The 7,787-nt window shown below is 55.7% G+C and overlaps 1 protein-coding gene and 1 pseudogene across 1 annotated transcript in view; both read right to left on the bottom strand.

Moving 5' to 3' along the window:
* Positions 1-7,787, bottom strand: part of SCAPER (S-phase cyclin A-associated protein in the ER) — a 149,143-nt gene that overhangs the window by 13,353 nt on the left and 128,003 nt on the right. The window lies entirely within an intron of this gene.
* LOC102754546 lies at positions 3,714-5,008 on the bottom strand (annotated as a pseudogene).

Raw genomic sequence — 7,787 nt, 5'->3', positions numbered from 1 at the left:
CCACCCGGGAGGCAGGGCTGGGGCGTGAACCGTGCTCCCGCATGGCAGTGTTCACTCAGAACAGGATTTGCCAAACACGAAACAGAAGTTTCCGTTGCTTCTCAGAATCACTGGCTCCAGCAAAACAAAACTAAGGAGTTTCTTTCAGAATGGATTCGAAGGTAAGTAAGTTATAGTGTCAAAGGAACGGCTCTTACGTGTGTAGCTAAAAGTCAGTTCAGGAGGTTTGGTTAGTGAAGCAGAAGTGCTGCATCTTTCAAAACCTGGGGCCGTTTTAACCTTTTCTGCAGGATCATGCCGAAGGGCGATGTGTCATCTTGACATCTGATCCTTCATTCAGCAAATATTTGCCAGGTAAGTGCTACCTGCGTGGCACTGCTCTCGGTACCGTACCGGCATTTAGTGGGATGGCTGGGAGTGGGAGACAGAGTCAACAGGGAAATGTCAGGGGGCAGGGGACACCAGTGAGAAGAAAAACAGAGCGAGGCAAAGAAGAAACAGGACCTCGGCCGACAGGAAAGGAAGGCCTCTGGGAGCAGGACAGGTGGCAACCATGTCCCCGAACCTGCTGGTTTCTTGGGAAAAGCATTCCAGGCAGAAAGCAGCAAGGACAGGCTGTGTTTGTGGAGCAGCCAGGAGACCAGGCAGGAGCAGGGGCTGTGACTGCCGTACTGAGAAACGAAAACGGTGACATGGTCTGGCCATGACCTCCCACGCGTCTCACATGACACAGTCACACTCCATCGGAAGGAGGGTAACGCCCCGAGAGGGGGGGACTCACCAAAGGCGCCCAGCCGTGCAGCCCGGACAGGACCCACGACCTGACGGCCGCCCCGGGAGCTGTTCGACGGCATCGGCATCTGTGACCCACAGGGGCTCCCGCTCCCGCTCCCATCTCAGGAGGTGTTTTCACTCAGTGATTATTTAAAGGCCCCTCTGTGCCCCGGCCGGTGACTCGGCTGGAGAACCGCCAGAAGGCCAGTTCGATTCCTGGTCAGAGCACAGACCTGGGGTGCGGGTCTGGTCCCCAGTCGGGGCGCGTATGGGCGACGACCGATGGGTCTCTCTCTCTCTCTCTCTCTCTCTCTCTCTTGGGGGGGAGGGGTTAAGAGCAAAGGCCCCTCGGTGACTGAAGTCGAGGCAGCCCAGGTTCGGCCCAGCTCAGGGGCTCACCCCCGACAGAGCGTCCTTCTGATCTTATTCCTGTGCACACCCCGCGTCAGGAGGCGGCCTCCCGGCTGACAAGGACTCGAGGCCCCGGCACCCCTGACCGGAGCCTGTGCAGAGGACCCAGAGGACCCCTGGGAGGGGTGCAGGCCGCTTCCCGTCGTCTCCTGCTCTGCCCAGGCCTGTGATGGGCGGGGCTCAGAGAGGACGACAGGCTGCACGTCCCCTTGGGCGGAGGCAGGTCCTCCCTTGTGCTTAGTCTCACAGCCGCTGCTCGCTGCTCGGTGGGCTCCCCTTTCTCAGTCCAGCTGAGATGAAGCGAGGCTAGCGCTCCGCCTCACGGCTCCCGTGCTGGGTGGTGAGTGTTTCACTGAGTGTTCCCACTGAGAAGCTGAGGAGGCCGTGCAGGCAGGATGGCCGATCGGTGCGGCCCTGAGCGTCGCAGGGCTGTGACACCGGGAGGTGGTTCGGTGCCATGGAGCCGGGATGCGGGCGAGCCCAGTGGGCAGCAGCTGCCTCCCGAGCTTCCCTGCGACTGTCCCTCACTCCACACAGCACCTGGCGCCGTGGCCGCGTGGCCTGCCTCACAGGTCACAGCGCCGGAAGCCGAGGTCACAGCGCCGCCCAGGTCACAGCGCCGGAAGCCGAGGGCGTGCCCAGCCGCTCCCGTCAGAGCCCACACTCTTGTCCTCTGTGGCATCTGACGTTCAGGACGCCAAAGATCACGTCAAAACTTCAGCTCAGACGGATTCAGGCTGTGGCCGCACCAGGCCCTGATGTGCTGCCCCGACCACAGGCAGGGGGTCTGTGGGAACACGGGGAGCCAGCCGTCCAGGAAGAGGCCCCTTTCTCAGCCAGGCACCCCAAGGGCACCGGCCATGCTGGTCCCGGGAGGCGCGGGCTCCGCCGAGGCTGCGTCTGCTCCAGGGATCGGCCGGCAGCCACTGGCCAACGCGTGGGGCTCCTGACAACTTCTCGGGCGGTTTGTGCAGGAAAAAGGGCCCCTGACGTGAGCACGTGTTGGGAAGCTCGCCGAAGAGATGAGGGGAGTAAAAAGTGTCTTTGATTTGGATTCGGTGATATGGGCGACATTCTCTGCCATCAGCCAAAATTGCTAACTGGCCAGTGCCAGTCTAACTCCAGCCAGGTCACTCACTAAAAGTCTTAAAATAAATATTTAAGCAAAACTTACTTTTAATTAGGAAAGTTATTGTGCAACTGACTGAATTTTACTTTTGAGGGGGAAAACCATATTTTTCTCTGAGCTGAAATATTGAGAGTAACTCCAAAATGGTTATATTGTCGACACCCCAGGCTCATCCTCAGACGTGGCATTTATTGTGTAAGAGGAATGTGCGTGTCACACAGAGAAGCTGGATGCAGCGTGACAGCTACAGAGCGAGCTGCCCACACGCAGTGAGAGCAGGGAGGCCTGGGACCTGGCGGCCCTCCGAGCCCACAGTGGACTCCATCCACCGGGTCAGGCTGGGGAGCGCACACAGGGGTGTGACCGAGGACCCTCGCCTTTGAGAACAACGGGCAGTAAGAATGTTGGAGCAGGGCTTGGGCTGCCTCTGAAGGCTCGGAGCTGGAACCGGCTGGAAAGCTGTGCCCTGGGAACACCCGCTCTGCGTCCCCCGAGCCCCGCGGGAGCAGGACTGGAAACAGCCCTGCTCTCGTTTGCAGGGAAACGGCCGAGGGAAGGACAACAGACAGAGTTTAGGGATGATCAGTCCATTAATGTTTGGGTTTTCTTACTAAATCACCCAATTGTACAAGGCCTGGAAAATGCAGGTCACAGCTCAGGCCGATCTCGTTCCAAGAGCCTCACCGTCCAGCTCGTGCTGCTCTCCCCGGGAGCCTGCAGGAGCCCGCGCACATGCAGGGCGGACGGTTACGTGACGCATGGACTTCCCCACAGAGGCGCTGACGGGGACGCTGGGCCACAGCGACCCTTCCCTTCAACTCTCCTAAGAGGTTCGGACTCCGACAGCTGCACTCTCTGGGGTCTTTCCAAATGAAACGTCCGTCACTAACCAAAATGAATATGCAAAGGCGCTTATTCCCCATACAGCAGTACGCAGGCCGTCAAGTCATTTGTCACTGAGTTAATGTAATTATCAGGGCACTTTTAATTATCCCATATAAAATGCAAATAAGGGGAAGGGCTCACAGCACATGCTAATTGTGTTCATTATAATAATTAAATGAGTCCTGACGTGCCACACAATAGACGATGCTTCTGATCTGACCCAACGTTTTCATGAGACAGCGACCCTTCGGAAAGGTAACCCCCACACGCGGGGCACCACTTCCACGGCAGGTTGTCTGCTGAAGGCGCCCCGGGCCCGAGGGCTCGGTCCTGCCAGCTCACAGACTGACTGGGTACGGGTCCTTCATGCAGAGCCGTGAGCTGACAGCACAGCGTGGGCCTGGCTCACGGGGGAGCATCCAGCACCACCCACTTTTTTTTTTTTATGCTTCTCATTGCCTTTGCTCATTTTTATTCAAAATTAGCCGTCGGAAGTGGTCTGACCGCCATGGAGTAAACAAACGTAAGTTTATGCCACTGGCTTCTCCTTCTGTGTGGGTTTCTCTTCTGCTGGCGTCTTCTCAGCGGCCGGTTTCTCGGTGGCTGCAGCCTTTCCCCACCAGAGGCTTCTTCTGCTTCTGAAGGCCAGCAGCTTCTTTCCTTTCTTCCCGACCACAGGCTTCTGCCTGGAACCCCCTTCTCCTCTGACTGGGTTCCGGCGCTGCTGCTGCGTTATCCACCGCAGCTTGTGGCTCTGGGCCGGGCGAAGAACGGTGTCCCCGCATGGTCTCTGCACACGGGTTTAGCTTCACACGATCCTCAGGGCTTTCCGTGGGTTTCTCTTCAGGACCCTGCGGTGCATCTTCCTGTGGAGCTCGGAGGGCTCTTTGGGTCTCTGGGCTCTTCAACATTCGGCTCGGTCTGCACTGAGCGTCTCGTGCACGGGAGGCTGGAGTTACTCCTGAGGGAGGCAGCTCTAGCCAAGTGCCACACAGCTCATCCAACTTGCGGAAGGCACTTTCGGTCCTAATGCAGAAACGGCCCACACGCCTCCAGGTGCACGTTTCAAAATGTTCACTTTGCTGACGCTAAGCAGAGTAACTGCAGGGATGTCTCTGAGGCTTTGATGATACCGCTGTCCTCATTATAGATGATGCCAGGTCCCCTGCGCTGGATACGACGACGTTTCTCATCTTACCCTCGCCAGCCCTCATTCGCTGAGAGGCATAGACCTTTTTTGTATCATTCCAGGCCTTCAGTTTCTGAAGGAGCAAAACAGCCTCCTTGGTTTTCTTGTCGCCTTCAGCTTTATCTTCAACCACCAAAGGAAGTTCAGGAACTTCCTCAATACGGTGACCTTCAGACGTGACCAGTGCTGCGAGGGCAGAGCAGATGGCATATCGCTTCTGTGTTGTGTGTACTCTGCGGTGCCAACGGCGCCAGGTTTTGGTTGGTGCAAACATGCGGCCCCCACGACACATATTTCCAAAAGCACCCTGGCCAGAACGATGAGTTCCACCACCTCGGACTCTGGGAACTCGAGCCACAGCTCTGCCAGGACCCCAGGACTCGGCACTGGTTTGATGTCCTGCCAATTCATGACAGCATAGGGCTGTCTATCGTTTCTGCGCACGTTGTTGTGAACAAAATTCACAATAGCTGGTCGAGTGGGAGCCTTGAACACAGCAGGCGAAGTGACATTTTTGCCAGATGTTTCCCCCTTTTCAGAGCACACAGGTGTCAGTGGACGAGCACACGCCATGGTGGGGAGAGGAGGCCACACTCCACTCCACCCGGCGGCTCCCACAGGAAAAGACATCCACTTTTTTAAAACTGATTTTATTGTGGCAAATATATGCAACATGAAAGTTACTATTCTGGCCATTTTTAAGCCTACAATTCAGTGGCATTAAGTGTATCCACAATATTGTGCGACCATCACCATTATCCATTTCCAGAACCAATCCGCCTCTCAGTTGAGCCACAAAGTCCCAGTCCCAGAGGGAAAATGCTTTCTCTGAGGTCACACAGCCAGGGACGGAGTGGGGTTAGACTCCAGGCTTGTTTCCTAGCCTGTGGTCCACCTGGCGCTCATCAGACACGCACTCACAGCTTCCCAGGACCTTTGCGGCTCCGGAGTCAGGCACACGGATGTCCAGGCGCAAGGACCCGCAGGATGGCAGCGTCTCAATGCCTGGGTACCCTCCCCGCCCGGGCACACGTCAGGGATCACCAGTAGATGGGGCTGTGGACATCCGATTTCCTTGAGCGACACGGAATGAAATGAAACATACACGGGGTGGGTGGGCTTTGCAGGACCTGGAATCTAGTCCTGGTCTTAGTGGTTCTTACGCCATCTCAGGGCTGGCATCACCCCAGAACCCCAGTTCCTCACTGTCCACGAGGCGGGACAATTCCTGCACTTGCAGCTGCACTGAAGGGCTCAGGGGTCCCGGGGCAGCAGATGGGAACCATTTATGAAGAATTCCACAAACATCAGGGACTATGCTTAGAAACAGCATCGCTAAGGCCCAGTGCTCAGTGTTTGACAATTACTATCGTTTATATTTCTGATGATTTCTGCTGTATTTTACCCTATTCTTTCTTCTCAGCGATCGCTGCACCTCAGCCACTGCCTGGGGCTGCACTGACCTCTCTGACCTTCCCCGGAACCGGACGTGGGGGTCCATGTTGGTATCCAGTCCTTCTGGGAGGCAAGGGGTCGACGGGGATGTCTGGCTCCTCCCACCTTTCTGGTTTCTCCCTCACAGCGAGCTCACCCTCAACAATCAGCCACGCGGCACTGACCAGCACCAGGTCCTGTCTCCTCCTGTTGCTATTTAATGTGCTTTCTTGTTCCCGCGTGCTCACTCCTGCTTGGCCGCAGGCCTAGGTCGGCTGTCACCGCCACCTGCAAACACCAGCTCCGACCCCATTTCCCATCCTGCGTGGGGAGCCCAGAGACTCGGAGCAGGTGCTTCACCGACAGGAGAGGGCGAGTCCGTGACCAGCGCCACAGGGAACTCTCGGAAAGCCCACCCGATTCTGAGCTCCGTAATCCTCACCCCGAGCGGTTAGCGGAGCTTGAAACTGTCCCGCACCTTGGCTGCCGTGAGGAAACCGCCTGTGCGATGGCATCGGGGCCTGAAGGGGGCGTGCTCAGCACCACCCAGCACCCACCCTGCCTTCCCAGCAGGAAGGGTCTCCGCCACCAGGAGAGGAAGGTCTTCTCCTCCCCCAGCCACACACCAGCCGGCGGATGGCAACTCAGCCCGTGAGAAGCATCGTCCCCACGAGCGCTCCGCTCCCACTCCTCAGATGGGCTTCTCTCCAAAGCTCCCCTGCGGTCCCCTTTCCTCTATAAAGAAACGTTCTCATCTGTTTTCTGGACCTACCGATATAGTCTTTAGCTATAGCATGCTTATCCAGAATTGCAATTATCTGCTATTCCCAAATAAACACATTTAAAAAAATATTTTCTATTGATTTCAGAGAGGAAGGGAGAGAGAGAGAAATAGAAACATCAATGATGAGAGAGAATCATCGATTGGCTGCCTCCTGCACACCCCGTACTGGGCATCGAGCTTGCAACCCAGGCATGTGCCCTTGACCAGAATCGAACCCAGGACCCTTCAGTCTGCAGGTCAACACTCTATCTACTGAACCAAATCAGCTAGGGCTAAACACATTTTTGCTGATAAAATAACTAGCAGTTTTATTTCTAAGGTCCATAGAACTGAACTTTTTGCTGTGGAACTGTACACAGCAAAATATTACCACACACAGAAATCACTCGCCTCTGTAAGTGCAGCAGGTGTCATGGTAACATATGGTAAACAACTTAAAACAGGAAACTGTTAGGTCAACCACGGGCTGTCCACATAAGATACAGCCATTCAGACACTAAAAATGATACTTGTAAAGGATGATTCGGTTACAGGTTCAGTGTCTAAAGCAGGACAGGAGTGTACGTGCAGCATGACCGCAGCTATGGAAATATATTCAGAGAGGGGTGGCGAGGGGGCGGGGGAGGGGAAAGGTACAACCTTCCAGTTACACGATAAAAACGACAGATAAATGAGGTTGTCAGGAATTACTATTTGATATGTCATTTATGCCATAACTCTGGTTTCACAAATAAAGTGGAATACAGTGCCTCATTATTTTTTCACAAAATCTGTAACACAATTCTCCCAACTTCTTAAAGCAGCAGAATCCTATTTACAAATGAAATCTTGCTCAAAAACCAAATAATCAAAACCACTAGAAGCAAAATGACTCAGGAGCCTGCCTCAGGTCCCCTCCACCACCACAGGCAGGCGGCCTCTGACTCTCGGGGGGTGGGGGAGGCTGGGGCCGGGAGCAGTGCCATAGGGGCTGTGGTCCTGGCTGCGAGGTGCCCAGCAGAAAGAGGCTCTGCCTCACCCGACAAGAAGGCTGCGGAGATGGCACCAGAACCCCGTGGCAGGAGGGCAGATGCTGCTGTGTGGGTCAGCCATGTTTTACTAAAAACACTTTCGTTGTCCAGCTCGACAAGGGGCCCCCCGACTTCCCTGGGGCGGCTGGGGGCCCTCACCGGGCCGGTGGG

This window comes from Myotis davidii, unplaced genomic scaffold (genome assembly GCF_000327345.1).
Source record: "Myotis davidii unplaced genomic scaffold, ASM32734v1 scaffold1622, whole genome shotgun sequence".
In the NCBI taxonomy this organism is placed as follows: Eukaryota; Metazoa; Chordata; class Mammalia; order Chiroptera; family Vespertilionidae; genus Myotis; species Myotis davidii.
The sequence above is the reverse complement of the archived record's forward strand: the minus strand, read 5'-3'. Positions and strand labels throughout refer to the sequence as shown.